Source organism: Somniosus microcephalus, chromosome 9 (genome assembly GCF_052327205.1).
Source record: "Somniosus microcephalus isolate GS21.2 chromosome 9, FLI_Smic_1.0, whole genome shotgun sequence".
Lineage (NCBI taxonomy): Eukaryota > Metazoa > Chordata > Chondrichthyes > Squaliformes > Somniosidae > Somniosus > Somniosus microcephalus.
In genome coordinates this window covers 85,533,339-85,555,737 of record NC_140995.1, presented here as the reverse complement: position 1 = coordinate 85,555,737, position 22,399 = coordinate 85,533,339, and the positions used below count along the sequence as shown (strand labels likewise).

Below are 22,399 nucleotides of genomic sequence, written 5' to 3'. Positions count from 1 at the left end.
GATGTATCTGGGCTAAACAAATGGGATCCAAACTGGGGCAGCATGGTGGCATAGTGGTTAGCACTGTTGCCTCACAGCGCCAGGGACCCGGGTTCGAATCCGGCTTCGGGTGACTGTCTGTGTGGAGTTTGCACATTCTCCGCGTGTTTGCGTGGGTTTCCTCCGGGTGCTCCGGTTTCCTCCCACAGTCCAAAGATGTGCAGGTTAGGTTGATTGGCTATGATAAATTGACCCTTAGTGTTAGGGGGGATTAAATACGTGGGGTTACTGGGATAGGGTGGGATATGTGTTGGTGTAGGGGTTACGGGGATCGGGTGGGATATGTGTCAGTGCAGGCTCGATGGGCAGAAATGGCCTCTATCTGCACTGTGGGGTTTCTGTGATTCTGTGTCCCCATTGTCTGTAATGGGTTTTGATGAATTATCCATTCGTTTAAACTATTTTACTTTTCAGTTTAAATGTGTCCTCATTGTCTGCGATGGGCTATCAAATAAAGCCGCAGTGGTTTGAAATGTGTCCTCATTGTGATGGGCTATTGAATAAAGCAGCAGTGGTTTGAAAAAAAAATGTCTATTTCCTTGATTGCTTCAGTAAACAAAAGCCTTTGTCCTGTGGTCAAACTGAAACCGCAGTCAAGTGGTTAATCCTTTGAATAAATAAACACAGTTTCTGTCGATTGTCTCCTGCAGGGAGGGGAACTCCCCTTTGGTTGGCAGGTTGACTGCTCCATTGAACCTTTCTCACAGACACAGCAGGCTGCCTTTTCAAGTCCTTTTGTCTTCTGCCATGTGGTCTGACAGCCATTTTGATCCCTGGATTTTGAAAGGTATATTACCCCAGGTATTCTTTTAAACAAAATTAATCTTCAGAACTGTAGGAAATCTTGAAATTATTGTGAAATCCCTACACATCCTTGTTCCTGTACTCAATCCCTCTCGCTACGAAGGCCAACATACCATTTGCCTTCTTAACCACCTGCTGCACCTGCATGCTTACCTTCAGCGACTGGTGCACAAGGACACCCAGGTCTCGTTGCACTTCCCCTTCTCCCAATCTATTGCCATTCAGACAATAATCTGCCTTCCTGTTTTTGACACCAAAGTGGGTACCCTCGCATTTACCCACATTATATTGCATCTGCCATGCTTCTGCCCAATCACCCAACCTGTCCAAATCATCCTGGAGTTTCTCGGCATCCTCCTCACAACACACACGCCCACCCAACTTTGTGTCATCTGCAAACTTGGAGATATTACATCTCGTTTCCTTGTCTAGATCATTAATATATATTGTGAATAGCTGGGGTCCAAGGACCGATCCCTGTGGTACCCTACTAGTCACTGCCTGCCACTCGGAAAAAGACCCATTTATTCCAACTCTTTGCTTTCTGTCTGCCAACCTGTTCTATATCCAAGTCAATACCTTGCCCCCAATCCCATGTGCCTTAACTTTACACGCTAATCTCTTATGCGGGGCCTTATCGAAAGCCTTCTGAAAGTCCAAATACACCACAGCTACTGGTTCTCCCTTACCTATTTTACCAGTTACATCCTCAAAAAAATCCAGTAGATTAGTCAAGCACGATTTACCTTTTGTAAATCCATGTTGACTTTGTCCGATCCTGTCACTGTTTTCCAAGTGCTCTGCTATTACATCTTTTATAATGGACTCTAGCATTTTCCCCACTACCGATGTCAGGCTTACCAGTCTGTAATTCCCCGTTTTCTCTCTCCACCTCTTCTTTCACCTCCTGCCATGGCTTGTGGTTGCTAATCTTCCAGTAATGTACTAATGCCTCAGACACAAGGGCTGGGCACAACAGTACAATTCTAAGAGCTCTCTCTGAGATATATTGTAGAGGTCCCTGACATGGGCCAAATATTGAAACTGTTATATGAACACATCAAATATTGGCTCAATTAACTTCCTGCTTCTTGAATATGCATTGTGTAAACTCCTTGTTGAGAGATACAGGAATCACATAGCAATGTCAGGAGCAGTGTTTGAAGTGGATCACCAGTATCTCCAAGGAGATCACCTTCTAACTTGTCTTCACCCTGCAACTAGTGTGAAACCATGATCTCCTTAAGGTTTAGGCATCATGATCACCCCCGACATCATATATTTTCAGCATGTAGTGCAAAAAATGTGGGTGTTCATTGAATGATATGTTTTTTTATTAATGAATACCACTGGATGTTGTACAGGTGCTTGAAGCCCACATTTGTACAGTCAGTGTTACCCCGTGTCCTGGGAATGCCAAATCATTCCAAAAAAAGCCCTGTGAGCCTTTCCTTTTGCTGTGCTGGTGCTGAATTTAATGCATTGTATTTACTATTTGTCGAAATATGGCATCTGTGATCTGTGAACTACAAACGGATTGCTCTCTGCCAAGCCCCCCACCACTGCCTGGAAGGAACCAGTGGCAAAAGCTTTGAGCTCAGTTATCATGTTCAGCACGATTGGTAAAGTGCAACTGATGTTGCTCCTTGTTTTAAAAGATGGCACAATTTCATGCTGAGTGTACACATTCTTCCTCAGGATGAAATATTTCTGTCACCAGTGGTAGACATGCTGCCTGAGGTAGTAGTCTATCCCGGTAATTCACCTGCCATACTTCTTGCACTAATTTCTTTGGCCCTCCTCCTTTGCTGTGCATCCTTTTCCTCCTCTTCACTAATTACATCCTAACTGCTCATTAACTAGATCTGTGCAGCTGTTTGGATGCTTGCAAACTTTGATAAGAAGAATGCAGGGTATGATCTGGTGCTACTTTGCTGTGGACCATTAATAACATTTACAGGCTCCTCTAACCAGCTTGTGATGACAGAAAAGGGACCAATGACACACCTTCAAAAAGAGTCTGCATTGCAATATACCATGTGTGCTTATATGTATGCTTGTGCAGGAGTGATTGAAAAGAGAGACAAGATATAACAGCAGAATAGGCATGAACTTCGAGGAGACCTACTTCTTTACTTTTCTCTACACCCTACATCAGTATGCTAGGATGTTCAGGGTAGCCTCATCCAAAGTAATCAACAGCTTGTGATTTGTGAGTCTTTCTCCAGATGGAACCCATTCCTTTGAATTCTGTGCCATCTTGATGTGCAGGCAAAACATCAGTTGGCAATTGGTTTGGAGATAGGAGACAGAGAGTAGGTATAAAGGGAATGTTCTCTGATTGGCAGGATGTGACAAGTGGTGTTTCCCAGGGATCTGTACTGGGGCCTCAGCTTTTCACCATATATATTAAAACTGTGGAAGATAGAGTTCAATGTGGGGAAGTGTGATGTCATCCACTTTGGATCCAAGAAAGACAAATCAGAATATTTTCTTAATGATGGGAGAAGGAGCAAAGGGATTTAGGTGCCCATGCACACAAATCTCTGAAAGCTAGTGTACTAAAAGTAATCAAAAAGGCTAATGGAATTTTGGCTTTCATCTTAAGGGGGTTGGAATACAAAAGTGAGGAAATGATGTGTTGGTTGTACAGAGCCTTGGTCAAAGCATGTCTGTAGCACTGCGTTCAGTTCTGGGCACTGCACCTCAGGAAGGATATATTGGCCTTGGAGGGTATACAGCGCAGTTTCACCAGAATCATAGCAGGGCTGAAAAAACTTCTATCTCACCTTACACACTCTGAATAACATAACCTCGCTGTTTTCAGCAGCCACTCATCTCACTCTGCCCTTCCTTCACACTAATACTAAGCCTTATCCCTATCTTTTATTTCAGGTGCTGAAATTGCCGATTTACTTCTGCCACTTGAATCGTGGAATCATAGAAATTTACGGCACAGACGGAGGCCATTCGGATGAGAAGGCTAGCATTACTGAAGGTACAGTGTCACTCAATCTGATCTTCGCAAGCACAAGCTCAGAGATTGGCACCATGCATTTTTTAGAGAGGAGGCTAGAGGAGGGGTCTTCACATGATGAATCACCAGCCATAAGTTTAGAGGAGCAAGGGTATGGGATAGAATGCCACAGGTGCCAGCTTACTGAAGGGCAACATCACATGCTGCAGAGGACTCTGATGCTAACTTCAAGGACCCTGGCTACCAAAGAAGTCTGTTGGGCATACATCAGGAAATGGCTCTGGAGGCCTGAGTTGACGGGGACTTCCAGAAAGTCACATAACTCCTGCACCCTGCTCTGATGTAGAGCCATAGGATTTCTGGGGCGCAGTCCCAGGAGAGTAGTCTTGGCTCCATGGGAGAGGCACCTGCTGTTTCCTTTTAGGATGACAGCAAGCCTGTTCTCCCACCATCCACTCTGCCAGTGCCCTTGTTAGTGCCACACAGTCAGCTAGGCCAGACCGCTCCAGCCCATGCCAAGATGTTGCAATCTTCAGCTGGGACCTCAATGCCCAGAGTTGCTTGAAGTTTACCATCACGGTCATTTGAAGTGTCTTCCATGGAAGCTCAGCAGCCTCCTACCTCCCAAGCTGTAGCCACTGGGGATACACCTTGTAGGAGCACTAGGCTATTTAATCGAGTACACAAGACAGACACTAGGCCGCGATTTCACCTACCGAGGTGGGTCCAGTGCGACCGGGGTCGGTGGTGGGGTGCGATCCCGCTGCTGGCTCCATCCCACTCTGTGAAAAGATTTTACATTGATTGGGCTTGTTAAGCCCGCCCAGCACCCACCTCCCCAGGAGATGATGCAGCCTGGTTGCACATTGCACAGGAGGACAAAAGCAGGTATGTGGTCAGGAGTCCCTGGCTGCAATGGCACAAACATTTCAATGATCCCAGTAGATCACAAAACGTTCGTACAAAAGCCACAATCAGCCTCATCCTGCTGTGCCACTCATCACATCACTCTGCCTTCCCTACCCTACTCCTGCACATCCTTACTCACACCAACATATCTTGCACCTCCACCCATCCCTCTCTATCTACATGATCAGTTCCCCATCTCACTAGCCACAGGTCACGCTCACCCTCATCCTAGTGCAATCATACCAACTAACAACACACAAGGGTAGGCACTTGGGTGTTTTAGCCAATGTTCATGTGACGTTTCTGTTAATGTGTTGTCAAACATTGAAATATTTATTTTGAACACTTTGCGTTCTTGGACAGATCTGTGTGCACATTTGGAAGTGGCTTAGTGAGTTCCAGTGAATGGTGAGACATAACGGTACCTCCTGAAATGGCAATGAGTGTGAAAGGAATGGATTGAGCATTGTAGGGATGCTTTATGGTGTTGGTGTGGGGTTGTGCCAACCTGGCACATCATGTGGCAGCCAGGGTGCACAGCATCAAGTGAAGTACATCTGGCCATGGTGAGACCATCCCTGGCGTCCCGGGCAGCAATGTGGTTGGGTACTGATGCCCTGTGTCCTGTGCAGCATCAGTTAATTGCAGAGAAGGTTGGTGTTGTTGTTGGTGCCACTGGTGTGCCTGGTTTAGCTGGTGTTGGGGCTCATTGTGGTGGGATTCCGAGGACCAAGGTGAGAGAGTGTAAACCATAGCCATTCTGATGTAATAGATGGCAAGTGAAGGTGAGATAACAGAAGCAAATCTATCAATGGTGAGAGAGGTTGTTCCAATGAGGTGGCACTGGATAGAGGGTTTGCACCAAACACTTGAAAGCTGCATAAAGCTCAATCTGTCTTCCAAATGCAGTAAGCAACAGCTTCTGAGATTGGAAAGTGAAAAGCTGTGAGATGGGAGCTTTTATACAACTTTTGCAGCTGTCAGGTCATCAGGTATTTCAATGCTGAATCCACTCACGACATGCTGAACTGACATGATGCCTGAGCAGCGTGTAACCACTCAGGAAACACGTAAAATTGAAAGGTAAGCTTAAAATACTAATTAAGTGCTTCTTAACAATCTCTCTAATGATCTAAATTTCCTCCCCCACCGCATGGTGTCGGGTCTGTTCAGCGATGACAGACCCGACATCTGAGAGACTAGCATGGAACATTCCCATCTGACCCGCCACCAAATGCACCCGCTGACCCCCTGAAAAACTCCCCCCTAGGGATTTGCACAATGGTGATTCTTAATTATTCCAGTTAACTGTTAATCAAATCTGAAGTGAGTTGTTGAAATAAAGTTTTTTATTTTCTGGATTTGGAGTGGTGATCATATTTGTAATCATTTGAGATCTAGACCGTGAGACTATACTGATGGAAATCAATCAGATGGTGGTAGTAAGGACGGTGGGAAAGATTGCAGGATTGTTCAGGGAGTATTCCTTTCTATTGAGAAAAATGCCAGGGTGTTGATGGGGAGCACTTGGAGCCATATGGATGCAATCTATGGCACCTTGGACCCCGGGGAAGTCTGTAATGTGAGCAAAGCCTAGTACTCTCTTGTCTTGCTTTGCTCTGTTAATGAGGAATGTGATGTGAGTGTTCCTCCTGGTGTAGAGAGCCTTCATGGCAGTCCTGATACCGCGATGCACAACAAACTGCGATGTGTCGCTGATGTCACCTGCTGCAGCCTAGAATGACCCCGTGGCATAAAAGTTAAGGGCCACGGTGACCTTGACAATCACAGGCAGTGCTGTTCATGTCCTTGTTTGAGGCACAAGTTGAGGCTGCAGCAGGTGACATAGTTCGGTGACAGCCTCCTTTGTGCAGTGAAGGTGTCTCACACATTGCGCCTTGGTGAAGCTGAGGTAGCAGAAGTGCTCCTTAAAGACCTGCTGTGGGTATGGCCTCCTCCACAGTGCTCTCCTCCTCCCTCTTCTCCCAGATGCTCCTGCTACCTTCTGCTTTCTTCGTTGCTCCTCCTCCTCCTCCAGCCTCAAATGCAGACAAACCAGACCACCATTGACTCAAATAACTTACTTTCAAATGTAAGGTTCGCAAAATTCTACAGATTCCCCCAAACCAAGAAAAGGAGAGATTTTGGACTGTTTCAAAGAATATTGGCCCAACAGGGACTTAAAGTCAAAACCCCAGGAAGATTCAGCTATTTTAAAAGGCATGTTCATGCCTGTGGAAAGCTGCAACAAAGGAACTGGGTTGGGCACTGTGGGACAGACAGTTGGAGTATTGGAAAAGGCCAGATTGTCTGGGAATGTTCTGGACCATCCCAGCCATTCTACATAAAGACAATAGGCCCATGGAAGGACAGTTCCCGCCAAAAACCTACAGGGCCATCAAGAACATGAATAATACAATACATGTCACTAATCAACAAAAGAGACCCTGGCCCCAGCAGGAGAAGACAATCGAACAACAGTTTAAACCCACTCAGATAGACATCCAAAACCACTTCGCACACTTAAACTGATTTTGAAGCAATCTCGAAACCAGTTAAATAAATGGGGCCAATCAAAATTAACAAGCCCGCCCAAAATCTAACAAGATTAGCAGGCTTCGTTTAGTTTAAACTAAAGACCTGTCTCCACAAGAAATTAGTTTGATGGGTTCGATCAGCTCGATAAGTACAGTTCAGTCAGAGAGTCATATGGACAGTCAGTGAAGGTTATTCGGACGGTGTGTGAACTTGAAGGTACAGTTCATATAGACAAAGGCACAGCTCATTCGAAACACATCAGTCTCGGGACAATCAATTGACGAAAGGACAACAGGAGGAGAACGGAAGGAATCGTGGCAACCAAGGGCCCCAGGAAACAAACAGCCAACAATATTACCAACAACTAGGTAATATTGGGCCACCGCGACCAACAAGAAACCAACCTGGAAGAAACCGAAGATTTGCAAGTTTGTTTCCACTCTACAAGCTAGCCTGACTTACCCCTGGGTAAGATTTAATACAAAATACTCTAAAAACTATACCTAAGCAAAGGAAATTGGGTACTTACCCAATAAATCCAACTACGCACCCGACCGCATCAGCAGACACGCGAAGACTGAAAACCCAAAGTAGGTGCAGTATTCCACCACGTCCGGGGTATGGCAGGCCCCAACCGCCACACCTAAAGAGAACCCCGAAATCGCGAACCTCTACAACTGTCAAGAAAGTCGTTTGGTGAGCATTTCCTGGTCCCCTGGAATCCAACCTAGTTAGTATAGTGGGATTGGGAGGGGTAAAGTATTTTGTCTATTGTCATTCTCCCTCGCATATTCTGAAGTGTTCCCCCTTTTAGAGTATAAGATTATTGTGTTGTGTATATTTTCTTGTCTCAAATAAAAACCAAAGTTCTTGTATCAAATTCAGTTGTTTGCTGCAATTTCATTACAACCCCCAAATAAGTCCAGGTCTAGAACCAAGGGAGTGGGAGCGATTTGAACTGCTCAGGAGTCAGCGGCAAAGCTGACCACACACACCAAATTGGCCATTGGGTTTTTTATCTGGTTTTTCGCCTCTCCCAGGAGATCACATGGGTTCGGGAGGGATGTAGAGTGATAGTAGAGTTGAGGTTAGGATCAGATCAGCCATGATCTTATTGAATGGTGGAGCAGGCTCGAGGGGCCGATTGGCCTACTCCTGCTCCTATTTCTTATGTTCTTATGTTAAAAGCAATCCAGCATCAGCACAAAGTTGTTCCCAGAAGTCAGAAATAATTTGTCGAACACAGAAAATAGCCAACAAAAAAGAAATAAACTAGCAGTGAAAGAGGACAAACAGTAACTAACCTGTGTGGAGGGAATGAGCCCTTTTGAGGTCAGAAATGGGGTTGTTCGCTGATGACTGCACAGTGTTCGCAACTCCACAGATAATGAAGCAGTCCATGCCCACATGCAACAAGACCTGGACGATGTTCAGGCTTGGGCTGATAAGTGGCAGGTATCAATCACGCCACAGAAGTGCCAGGCAATGACTATCTCCAACAAGCGAGGGTCTAACCACCTCCCCTTGACATTCAATGGCATTACCATCGCCAAATCCCCCACTATCAACATCCTGGGGGTCACCATTAACCAGAAACTTAACTGGACCAGCCACATAAATACTGTGGCAACAAGAGCAGGTCAGAGGCTAGGTATTCTGCAGCGAGTGTCTCACCTCCTGACTCCCCAAAGCCTTTCCACCATCTACAAGGCACATGTAAGGAGTGTGATGGAATACTCTCCACTTGCCTGGATGAGTGCAGCTCCAACAACACTCAAGAAGCTCGACACCATCGAGGACAAAGCAGCCCGCTTGATTGGCACCCCATCCACCACCTTAAACATTCACTCCCTCCACCACCGGAATACCGTGGCTGCAATGTGTACCATCTACAAGATGCACTGCAGCAACTCGCCAAGGCTTCTTCGGCAGCACCTCCCAAACCCACGACCTCTTCCACCTAGAAGGACAAGGGCAGCAGGCACATGGGAACACCACCACCTGCAAGTTCCCCTCCAAGTCACACACCATCCTGACTTAGAAGTATATCGCCGATCCTTCATCGTCGCTGGGTCAAAATCCTGGAACTCCCTACCTAACAGCACTGTGGGAGTACCATTACCACACGGACTGCAGCGGTTCAAGAAGCGGGTCACCACCGCCTTCTCAAGAGCAACTAGGGATGGGTAATAAATGCTGGAATTGCCAGCAACGCCCACATCCCATAAACAAATTTTAAAAAATAGTACTCGGGCAGTCTATGCTGACTGCTAACGCTATGATTTGCTGGGTGAGTTTATCACGTGGCGAGTCAAGTACTGGGGCAGACCAATTTCATGAAAGGGTTTTACAATGAGTACCACACTGTTATTTAAATATTATAATATGCTTCCTGAATCGTTCCAGCATGTGTCCATGATGTAGGAAACAGGTGTGAGTGTCCTGTCCGATATATTGGATCGTTAGGCACTCATTTTACACCTAACAAAATGGGAGTGCAGCGCGCAATTGAATTTCCATGCCATAATCTTAAACTAAGAGCTAGGCCATTTAGGAGTGAAATAAGGAAGCAATTTTTCCACACAAAGGGTAGTGAAAATCTGGAACTCTCCCCCAAAAGACTGGATGCTGGGTCAATTAAAATTTTCAAGACAGAGGTCAATAGAGTTTTGTTAGGGAAAGGTATCAAGGGATATGGTGCAAAGGCAGCTAAATGGAGTTGACTTACTGATCAGTCACAATCTAATTGAATGGCGGAACAAACTCAAGGGGCTGACTGTCCTACTCATACTCCTAGGGGTAACAATTGGCACCCTGAAAAAGTTAGCGCCCCTGCAGCCAATTTTCCCAGGTAGTGCCCCGAGAGGGAGGAAGGGCGCTACTGGAAGTGCCCTGCGCCCCTCTTGGGACGCTGCGAGCCAATATCATGGCGCGACATACCGCGGTACTGCAGGCCTTCCTCCCCTTATTAAAGCTGGGCCACCAGGGATCGGGAGTGCCGGCAAACTAGCAGGCTCATGGCGGCAGTCCTCTTAGGACGCTAACGGGAGTCGCAAATCAACCGAAAAAGCCCCCCAATATTCTTATGCCGCAGTCATGAGAGGCTGTTAATTACTTTTTAACTGTTACCACAGTAACCTTTAGATTACATTTTCCAGTTTATGAGTGTCCTTCTATAGAATTCAAAGTTACTGCTCTGAACATTGGATTGTTAGAGGAAAATATATTAAACTTTTTAAAGTCTGGGATTTGGGGATTCATTCCCAAAAAATGACAGTCCGCAGGATTGTCCCAAACAATGTTATCGATTAATCTATTCCCAAAAGTTATGACTCAGAGCTTGACTTTGATCCCATATGTTCCCATTAAAAAAGAGATATCAGTCAACGTAATCAGTGGCATTGTTCATGGGGCACTGGGTATATTTAATTATGTGTAAATGTCATCAATCCCTTCCCAAATGAAACAGGTGGATCTCATGCACCACTTGATACACAATACTGTATAACAATTTATGGTGCTGGATTTCAGCAGTCAGTGGTGTTACATTTTAGTCTTTTGGCAGAGATGGTCTTGTTCATGGCATCAGACTGCAACGTGGACAGTGTAAATACCTACATTGCTGCAAATCCTCAGATTAACAGCAAATGCATTTCATGCTTAAATGAGGGACTGATATTTACTCAGGATTTTCTTCATTAGTTATGTGACCAAAATAAAAACAATCTTCAATTTCAACTAAGCCTAGAAATTACTGTTGGTGATATTAACAGATTCACACTTAACGCATTCATATGACATTCTTCAATGGCAATGAACATTGACGGGATGTAAAACAGGCTGCCGTTTGGCTATCACCTGTTTTGCTCTACAGCCCAAGGCCAATATTGCTCCATATAATTTTGATTAGCTATTTAAATTATATTTCTCAGACAGCCAATTTTTTGGAGTTTGACTTCATTATACTGTAGCAGAGACAAGTCAAACTCAAATATGCTTTTTTTGGCACAAAACTATTTGACAAGGCAGCTTATTGGCATGATGCTGCCAAAGCAACTTATCACACCCAGGCAAATTCTGTCCTGCCCGCCCCAGATCTATTAAAAATTTGACATTGGGCAGATGGAAAACCAAGCCAATGCTCATCAACACTCCAATGGTTAACAGCTAAAACAAATATTGCTGTATAATGTTATCATAATCAAATCTTGTTGCCATACTGATGAAGGATAACAACTATTTCTAGTACTTCAGCATCGTAAACTTCAGCTGTTTCTTTAATGCAAAGACATACACTCCCACAGGTATGTTTTATGATATATTAGTCATGGCAGATGAAAATATGAACATTAAACACAAAGCAGTGCAATGAAATCTTCATGAGGAAAAGCAATTTTTTTCTTGCAGGCACGTCATTCACTCAATTAATTTTAACCAGTGGTGATATAGGACACAGAACTACGAAGTTCTTTTAAAATTCTTTTTGTATTCAAGATAGCTTGGGAGCATATACTAACAAGAAATTCCCTAGATCTGTGTCCATCCACCACTGTAAATGATAAACAGAAGTATTCCTTCCAAAATCTTAGAAATCTAAGATCAACACATGTGGAATACATCAACATGCTTCCTCAAAAAGGGTCAATCCTCTTTTAAGAGAGCTTCAATTATTCTAAGTACATTCAGTTCCCCTTTTCTGAATTAATCTGGGATTAGCCTATTGTTTACCATATGTCGTTCGTTGCTTGCATGAAGCACCATGAATCAAAAATAATAAATAGATTATCTGTTGACAGTTTTTTTAACTAGAAGTGAACAATTTATAAAAAGTAGACAATTTATAACATCTGGATATTTATACTTGACTAATGTCTTATATATTATCTTTTGCTGGTTCCCACATTTTCAAAGTGACTGCTGCAAAAACTCCTTGGACAATGTTACTACTTGTGAAAGTTAAATTCACCTTGGCTCTTGGTCATGCTTTCTTGTGTTGTAAATTACCCAATAAATAATACTTTTCTAGTCAGTCCTCCCTCTTTTCATCTGTTCCTTCTATACTCATGTTATTCCCACCAATTAGCTTTGAGTGTTTGTTCTTCCTTCTTTCCTGCTGTCCAATATGTATGTATCTTCCTATAACATCTAGTACATGTCTTTAATATTGAAAACAATTATTTTTCTCATTCCTTAAAAGGATACTGTCTTCATTACAAAGAAATAATTGGTAAGTTTTATGTGCTGAGATCACACAAGTGAGTGATGATTGACCATGATTAACATCACTGCCTTATGCAAATAAATGAAAAAGGGTGTTTAAGAAACAGTTGATGGTTTCCTTTTAACAACGCGTGTCCTGATCCTATGCAAATTCCCTCAGTGGGTAAATGTACTGCTTGGAAAAGTTTTAAGCTGTACAGACCAAAATGGTCCCAGGTTCAATCTCTGGTCTTTTTTTTATTATTCATACTCAGGATGTGGGCATTGTTTATTGGCAAGGCCAGCATTTATTGCCCTAATTGCTTTTCAGACAGTGGTGGTGAGCCACCTTCTTAAACCACTGCAGTCTGTGTGGTGTGCAGTTTGGTAGAACTGAGCGGCTTGCTAGGGTAGTTAAGAGTCAACCACATTGCTGTGGGTCTGGAGTCACATATAGGCCAGACCGGGTAAGGACGGTAGATTTTCTTCCCTAAAGAACATTAGTGGGTTTTTAACAACAATCCAGTTAGAGGGTCACCATTGCTGATTTATTTAATTAACTGAATTTAAATTCCCCAGCTGCTATGGAGGGATTTGAGCTTATGTCCCTGGCTCATTTGTCCAAGCCTTTGCATTACTAGTCCAGTAACATAACCACTATGCTATCATACCCTGTTCTGTATAATAAGAAGCAGAGACATTGAAGGTGCTAGGTGGGGACTAGAAAAAGAGCTTCAATATTCAGATGACATCAACAGTCTTGCTGGTTCATCGGTTGGTGCCATTTAGCTTACTAAGAAGCTGGGCTTTTAAGGAACTCAAAATTCAATTTCCAAAGATCAAGATTATGGCAATAATATAACATTCAGCTCAGAAGCCTGAGCGAAGACTGAAGAAAGTGGGCATTGATGGTGAAGGAGTGGCCAAGTGTAAATATCTGGTAAGCTAATGCCAGTAATTTCTGCAGGAGTTTGCCTGATATTCCATCATGACTTCAATGGAAGATTGGCGGAAACTTTGGAGAAACAGAAGAATCAGTAGTTTACACCATTTCTCCAGGGTTTCTGACAAAGTTACGGCAGGGTTTGTGGAACCCCCAATACATCCAAATGGGAGCAGAAGAGAGAGTGTGATGCTCCAGCTGGAAACATTTTCAGATGACAATGAAACAATGAAACTACTCTGAAGGAGGAGAGACATATCATGGTATGTGAAAATAGAGTGTAAGAGACTATTAACTGTATCGTACTGAGAGCTACATTATCCTAATTAAGCTATAGAAGATGAGGCTAGATGTTTTGCTATATACTAGACAAGGAGAAGAGTGAATACTGACTAGAAAGACAGTGATGACAGTTGAAATAATAAGTAGCAGTAACAAAGCATGTTACAGAAGACTGCATTGGTCAGAACATGTGTACCATCTGGATGAAGAGCAATACTCTTGGAAGGTGATGGAATGGATTGCTAGATGGAAAATACCATGTGGAAGACCAAAGCTGTGATGGTGGAACTGTGTATCAAAGACTTGAACAGCAGAGACCGAGCAGAGATTAATAGGAGCTGACAGAGAGGTGAGTTTAATAATGAGGTTTTGATGATTGAATGATAATGAGCTGCAGGTAAACAGAATTCTTTACAGCATTACATTGGTTCCTTTCTTTTTAAACACCAGCATTGAATCCTAATTGGTCTAAGAAATATTTCTTTTCTGAGCAGTTTTATGGTGTGGTGGCGGGAAAATGTCCATGATAAATAATGAACCAACTCATGCACGGCACAGGTCTCACCTTTCATCACACCAGCCTCCACATGCAACGGATCATCCTCCGCCATTTCCGCTATCTCCAAAGTGATCCCACCACCAAACACATCTTCCCCTCCCCTCCCCTTTCAGCATTCCGTAGGGACCATTCCCTCCGAGACACCCTAGTCCACTCCTCTATCACCCAAAACAGCCCTTCCCCTTCGCCTGGCACCTTCCCGTGCAAGCGCAGGAGATGTAACACCTGCCCCTATATCTCCCCCCTTCCCACTGTCCAGGGCCCCAAACACCCCTTCCAAGTGAAACAGCGATTTACTTGTACTTCTTGCAATCTAGTATACTGCATTCGCTGCTGCTGATGTGGTCTCCTCTACATTGGGGAGACCAAACGCAGATTGGGTGACCGCTTTGCGGAACACCTCCGTTCAGTCCGTAAGGGTGACACCGAGCTTCTGGTCACCTGTCATTTTAATTCACCGCTCCATTCCCACTCGGACCTCACCGCCCTTCACCTCTTGTATTGTTCCATTCCAGTGTAAATACATTTTTAACAGCGTGATGAGTCTTAATTAACGCCAAACAACCTCTCTGGCACTGAAAATTTACTTTTACAAGTGTGGAATCTCATTCCTTCAGATTTTAATTATTGTTGGAGATTTTAAAATATTTAAAAATTCATTTTTTTATTACTTTTTCTTTCTTCCTCTTTTATCTCTCTCTCTCTTAATCCCATCTTTCTTTCCCTCTCTTTTTTTCAGTAGATGATTTGGCATTGATTTAAATATTCTGACACTTCCTGGCTCAGACTCTGCACACATCAGTAAAAATTCTTCAATCTAATTGGTTAAGGAGATACACAGGCCCGGATTTTGTGGCAAGAATAACCAAGAGGCTATCAGTGCTCACCAGTATTAAGGAGTAAATCGGACAGCAACTTCCGACGGCTGCTGTTAAATGTGGAAAACAGGCAGTTGCTGTCCGAGTTGCCCTGCTCTTCCAAAAGCTTCGCTATAACAGTATTTTGCCAAAAGATTTGGCATTAAAACACATGCAGGGCATGAAGTTGCAGTACTTACCCACGAGATACCCTCTAAACACGGCAGAAAAAGTTAGGGCCAGCCCATTCAAGTGGAAGTGAATTTTTAACGCAATGATAAGTCTTGATTATTGCCAAATAAACTCTCTGGCACTAAAAATTATTTATTACAAGTATGGGCTTTCATTCTTTCAGATTTAAAATATTGTTGGAGATTTTAAAAAAATTAAAAATTAAATGTTTTTGTTTAATTTTTCTTTCTGTCTCTTTCATCTCTCTCTCTCAGTACCATCGTTCTTTCCTCCTCTTTATTTCGCTTCCTGTACTTGATTTTACATTGAATTAAATATTCTAACTTACAGTTCCTGGTTTAGACTCTGCATGCCTCAGTAAGGATTCTTCAATCTGATTGGTTGAGGAAACATGCCGTTGTTTTCCCTGCTCACACAGATCCTAGATCCCCTGTAGAGAGTGCCGTGCTGAAATGGATCTCTAATTGCCGTAAGTCACCACGCAAAAGCCCACGAAAATTTGAGGGCAACTGTAAACGTAATGAACGTCCATTATAAAAGATGTAATAGCATAGCACTTGGAAAACAGTGACAGGATCGGACAAAGTCAACATGGATCTACAAAAGGTAAATCGTGCTTGACTAATCTACTGGAATTTTTTGAGGATGTAACTGGTAGAATAGATAAGGGAGAACCAGTGGATGTGGTGTATTTGGACTTTCAGAAGGCTTTCGATAAGGTCCCGCATAAGAAATTAGTGTGCAAAGTTAAAGCACATGGGATTGGGGGTAAGGTACTGAATTGGATAGAGAACTGGTTGGCAGACAGGAAGCAAAGAGTTGGAATAAATGGGTGTTGTTCCGAGCGGCAGGCAGTGACTAGTGGGGTACCGCAAGGGTCAGTGCTAGGACCCCAGCTATTCACAATATATATTAATGATCTAGATGAGGGAACTAGATGTAATATCTCCAAGTTTGCAGATGACACAAAGCTGAGTGGGCATGTGTGCTGTGAGGAAGATGCCGAGAAACTCCAATATGATTTGGACAGGTGGGGTGATTGGGCAGCAGCATGGCAGATGCAGTATAATGTGGATAAATGCGAGGTTATCCACTTGGTGGCAAAAACAGGAAGGTGTGGCGGAGCCACCAAAGGACTCAGAGCAGTTGTACATAATTCCTTTAACAGCAATGTAGTTACAGCCTGTGTCTGTACCTTTAATTACACTGTTTAACTGTACCATGTCAAGTTACCTTTACAGCGCGGTTTCAACGTGATGACGTCATGCCGTTAGTCACATGATCCCCCAATGGCGGGAGGAACGTGATGACGTCATGACATCAGCTTTCAGACCAGAGGAGCAGTCCTCGTGGAGCCTTCAACGAGAGCAGACCTGTATTCGATGTATTCCAGCAGTTTCCAGTTAAAACCTGTTTTGTTCCATTAAAGTTCATTGTTTTGATTGCCTGAGTCGAACTCAGTCTTTTCGTTAGGAACCTTCGTTCCTACATTGGTGACCCCGAATTTCGTGAACATTTTTCGCGGAAGATCTCTAGCATGGACACGAACGCCATGACTCTGCAACTGCCACAGTTCTGGGAGCAACAACCAGACGCCTAGTGTAGCCAGGCTGAAGCCCAGTTCACCATCAGGAACTTCGTCGCGGATCAGACCCATTATTATTACGTGGTCTCCGCCCTCGACAGCGCAACTGCCTCATGGATCATCAGCCTCCTCGGTAGTCCTCCTACTGACAGCAAGTGTGATACGATAAAGGCGCGGTTGCTACAGGTCTTCAGGCTCTTGAAGTCGGAGCGTGCTCGCCGGCTCATCACGATGCCTGGCCTCGGGGACTCCAAACCGTCCGAGCTCATGAGCCAAATGCTCACGCTCTTGGGTGCTGAAACGGAATGCTTCCTCTTCTGGGAGCTTTTCCTCTATCAACTGCCAGAGCAGGTACAGGCTGCCCTAGCCAGATCCGAGATTACAGACTGCGCCGAGCTTGCTGCTGAAGCCGATAAGATTTTCACTGTAACCCAGCAGTGCTGCACAGCCACGAGGCGCCCATCCCCCACAGATGCAGTTCCAGCTCCTCCTGCAGCGGGCTGGTGCTCCTACCACGCCCGTTTTGGCCCGAAAGCACGATGCTGCCGCTCCCCCTGCAGTTTATCACCCAAAAAAACAACAAAGCTCCTGCAGCGTTCCTGGCGAAGGAGGACCGGGTCTAACGGGCGCTCCGCCGTTGCGATGGCCATTGGATCTACGGGGAAACTTCTTTATATCACCGATTCCCTATCGGGCCGACGTTTCCTTTGTGACACCGGGGCGCAGTGTAGCATTCTACCTGCGTCGAAGCTCGATATGCAAGATGGGAACCACGGTTTTTCCCTCGTAGCGGCTAATGGCGCAGCAATTCAAACTTTCCGAAAGTGGCGGGTCCAAGTCTGTTTCGGCGGTCAGCGCTTCTGTTGGGAATTCGTCACGGCCACAGTCTTACAGGCCATCCTAGGGGCGGATTTTCTGTGTGCCAACAGCCTCCTCGTCGATGTCCGGCGCCGCCGGTTGATCAACGCGGCCACCTTCCACTCGATTCCGTGCTACCACGGCACCACAGTGGCGCGCTCTATTGCCTGCACTTTCCCTCCTCCGGATGACTTCACTCGGCTCCTCGGAGAGTTTCCGGAGCTGACAAGGCCCACTTTCTCCTCCTCGGCCACGAAGCATGGTGTTGAACATCATATCACCACTACTGGCTCCCCGGTTTATGCGCGGGCTAGAAGGCTCGAACCCGGCAAGCTCGCGGCTGCGAAAGCGGAGTTCGACACGATGGAGTGGCTCGGGATCATTTGCCAATCCAATAGTCCCTGGTCTTCGCCTCGCCACATTGTTCCGAAACCGGGCGGCAGCTGGCGGCCATGCGGTGACTACCGACGCCTGAACTACACCACCACTCTTGATCGGTACCCGATTCTGCATATTCAGGATTTCCTGGCCCATTTGGCGGGAAATTCTATCTTTTCTAAAGTCGACCTCGTCCGGGGTTATCACTAGGTTCCCGTGCACCCGCAAGATGTCCCGAAAACCGCAGTCATCACCCCTTTCGGCCTCTTTGACTTCCTGCGGATGCTGTTTGGCTTGAAGAATGTGGCACAGGCGTTCCAGCGCTTAATGGACTCCGTGCACCGAGACCTAAACTTCATCTTCGTCTACCTTGAAGACATTCTCATCGCCAGTGGTAGCAAGGAAGAGCACATCTCCCATTTGCGTACCCTCTTTACGCGCCTCAGCCAGCATGGTTTAATCATCAACTTGGCCAAGTACCAGTTCGGCCTGCAGCAGATCGATTTCTTGGGACACTGCATAACATCGGACGGCGTCGTCCCCTTAATGACGAAGGTGGAAGTGGTTACCTCTTTCCCGCACCCGCCACTCCTGATCGGTACCAGATTCCGCATATTCAGGATTTCTCGGCCCATTTGGCGGGAAATTCTATCTTTTCTAAAGTCGACCTCGTCCGGGGTTATCACTAGGTTCCCGTGCACCCGCAAGATGTCCCGAAAACCGCAGTCATCACCCCTTTCGGCCTCTTTGACTTCCTGCGGATGCTGTTTGGCTTGAAGAACGTGGCACAGGCGTTCCAGCGCTTAATGGACTCCGTGCACCGAGACCTAAACTTCATCTTCGTCTACCTTGAAGACATTCTCATCGCCAGTGGTAGCAAGGAAGAGCACATCTCCCATTTGCATACCCTCTTTACGCGCCTCAGCCAGCATGGTTTAATCATCAACTTGGCCAAGTACCAGTTCGGCCTGCAGCAGATCGATTTCTTGGGACACTGCATAACATCGGACGGCGTCGTCCCCTTAATGACGAAGGTGGAAGTGGTTACCTCTTTCCCGCACCCGCCACTCCTGATCGGTACCCGATTCCGCATATTCAGGATTTCTCGGCCCATTTGGCGGGAAATTCTATCTTTTCTAAAGTCGACCTCGTCCGGGGTTATCACTAGGTTCCCGTGCACCCGCAAGATGTCCCGAAAACCGCAGTCATCACCCCTTTCGGCCTCTTTGACTTCCTGCGGATGCTGTTTGGCTTGAAGAATGTGGCACAGGCGTTCCAGCGCTTAATGGACTCCGTGCACCGAGACCTAAACTTCATCTTCGTCTACCTTGAAGACATTCTCATCGCCAGTGGTAGCAAGGAAGAGCACATCTCCCATTTGCGTACCCTCTTTACGCGCCTCAGCCAGCATGGTTTAATCATCAACTTGGCCAAGTACCAGTTCGGCCTGCAGCAGATCGATTTCTTGGGACACTGCATAACATCGGACGGCGTCGTCCCCTTAATGACGAAGGTGGAAGTGGTTACCTCTTTCCCGCACCCGCCACTCCTGATCGGTACCAGATTCCGCATATTCAGGATTTCTCGGCCCATTTGGCGGGAAATTCTATCTTTTCTAAAGTCGACCTCGTCCGGGGTTATCACTAGGTTCCCGTGCACCCGCAAGATGTCCCGAAAACCGCAGTCATCACCCCTTTCGGCCTCTTTGACTTCCTGCGGATGCTGTTTGGCTTGAAGAACGTGGCACAGGCGTTCCAGCGCTTAATGGACTCCGTGCACCGAGACCTAAACTTCATCTTCGTCTACCTTGAAGACATTCTCATCGCCAGTGGTAGCAAGGAAGAGCACATCTCCCATTTGCATACCCTCTTTACGCGCCTCAGCCAGCATGGTTTAATCATCAACTTGGCCAAGTACCAGTTCGGCCTGCAGCAGATCGATTTCTTGGGACACTGCATAACATCGGACGGCGTCGTCCCCTTAATGACGAAGGTGGAAGTGGTTACCTCTTTCCCGCACCCGCCACTCCTGATCGGTACCCGATTCCGCATATTCAGGATTTCTCGGCCCATTTGGCGGGAAATTCTATCTTTTCTAAAGTCGACCTCGTCCGGGGTTATCACCAGGTTCCTGTGCACCCGCAAGATGTCCCGAAAACCGCAGTCATCACCCCTTTCGGCCTCTTTGAGTTCCTGCGGATGCCGTTTGGCTTGAAGAACGTGGCACAGGCGTTCCAGCGCTTAATGGACTCCGTGCCCTGAGACCTAAGCTTCATCTTCGTCTACCTTGAAGACATTCTCATCACCAGTGGTAGCAAGGAAGAGCACATCTCCCATTTGCGTACCCTCTTTACGCGGGGCCCTCAAGGGCAAGTCCGGTAAGGATCCAATCAGCTGGACAGCCGAGATGGACCAGGCGTTCGTCAACACCAAGAGCGCCTTGGCCAATGCAACCATGCTGGTGTACCCACTTCCAGGTGCCACCATCGCCCTTACCACGGACGCGTCAGACTACGCCATCGCCGCAGTGCAAGAGCAGTGGGTCAACGGCACATGGCAACCGCTGGCGTTTTTCAGCCATCAACTATGGAAAAATGAAAAAAAATACAGCACCTTTGATCGGGAGTGACTGGCCCTTTTCCTAGCCATTCGCCATTTCCGGTTCTTATTGGAAGGACGTCCCTTCACGGCTTTTGTCGACCACAAGCATCTAACGTTCGCCATGGCCAAGACTGCCGAACCGTGGTCCGCTTGTCAACAACGTCACCTGACGTTTATTTCCGAATTTACCACGGATATTCAACATGTGTCTGGTAAGGACAACCTGGTGGCGGATTGCCTCTCCCGTGCAATGGTCCACGCGGTTCACCTGGGGATTGACTACGCCCTCATGGCTGCAGATCAGGCCTCGGACTCTGAGGTCCAATCATACAGAACCGTCCCCTCTAGTTTCCAAGCGACCCACCTCACTTTGCAGGCCACAGGCGCCACGCTCCTTTGTAACGTTTCCATGGGCGTTCCCCGACCTATCGTGCCGGTCGCATGGTGCTGGAAGGTGTTTCATGCCATACACGGGTTGTCGCACCCTGAGATGAAGGCTTCACAATTGCTTATGTCGGCGAAGTTCGTCTGGAAAGGTATGCACCTCGATGTCCGTGACTGGGCTAATACCTGCGTAGTCTGCCAGAAGGCCAAGGTCCAGTGTCATGTTAAAGCTCCAGTGGCTACGTTCGCTGTTCCGGAGCATCGTTTTGATCACGTGCATGTGGACCTTGAGGGGCCGCTTCTGCCTTCTCAGGGTTATACGCATCTCCTCACCATGGTGGACTGCACCACTAGGTGGCCAGAGGCAATTCCTTTGGTTTCCACCACTTCGGCAGACGTCGCTGGAGCTTTCATCTCCTGTTGGGTTGCCCGTTTCGGGGTATCGGCGGACATTTCTTCCGACCGTGGGCCACAATTTTCCTCGGAGCTTTGGAACGCTGTAACTCAGGGGCTCGGCACCAAACTTCATCGCACCACTGCCTATCATCCACAGGCGAACGGCTTTGGTGAGCGATTCCACAGGTCGCTTAAAGCCGCCCTTCGGGCCAGTCTTCAAGGTGCAGGATGGGTGGACAGACTTCCATGGGTCCGTTTTGGGTCTTCGTACGGCGCCCAAAGAAGACCTGCAATCGTCCTCAGCTGAACTCGTCTACGGCCAGCCTCTCTGAGTACCAGGGGATTTCCTCCCTTCTCCCACAGAGCCATGGTCCGCCTCCCAGCAACTCGTTAGCCACCAGGAAGCGGCCAGATGCTTCGCTCCGGTGCCTACATCAAATCACGGCTTACAGAACTCCCACGTGCCAGCGGAACTGAAGAATGCTGAGTATGTATTCATCCGCCCCGACGCTCACCGGGATCTGCTCAAGCCCCCTTACACTGGTCCTTTCCGCGTCACCGAACCAGGAGACAAATCCTTTTCGGTCGACATTGGAGGAAAGCCGGATCACATTTTGGTGGACTGATTGAAGCCGGCTCACCTGGACCTGGACCGCCCAGTCGTTGTCGCTCAACCGCCGAAACGTGGCTGACCGCCCGCAGCCGCCATGCCAGATCAGCCAAAGCCGCCCGCCAACTCGACCACGCTCGCCACGCCTGCTCAACCACAATCGTCTGCCAGCTCGACCACCGGTCATCAACTTCCTCTGCCAGGTTATCGAAGTCGATCAGGCAGACTTGTCAGACCTCCTCCTCGTCTCACTTTTTCTGTTGAAGACAATTCTGGGGGGGTGCATGTG

At 46.6% G+C, this 22,399-nt stretch overlaps 1 pseudogene; it reads right to left on the bottom strand.

Moving 5' to 3' along the window:
* Positions 1-2,334: 2,334 nt before the first annotated feature.
* The window catches only part of LOC147112508 (uncharacterized), a 102,850-nt pseudogene continuing 82,785 nt past the window's right edge, over positions 2,335-22,399 (bottom strand).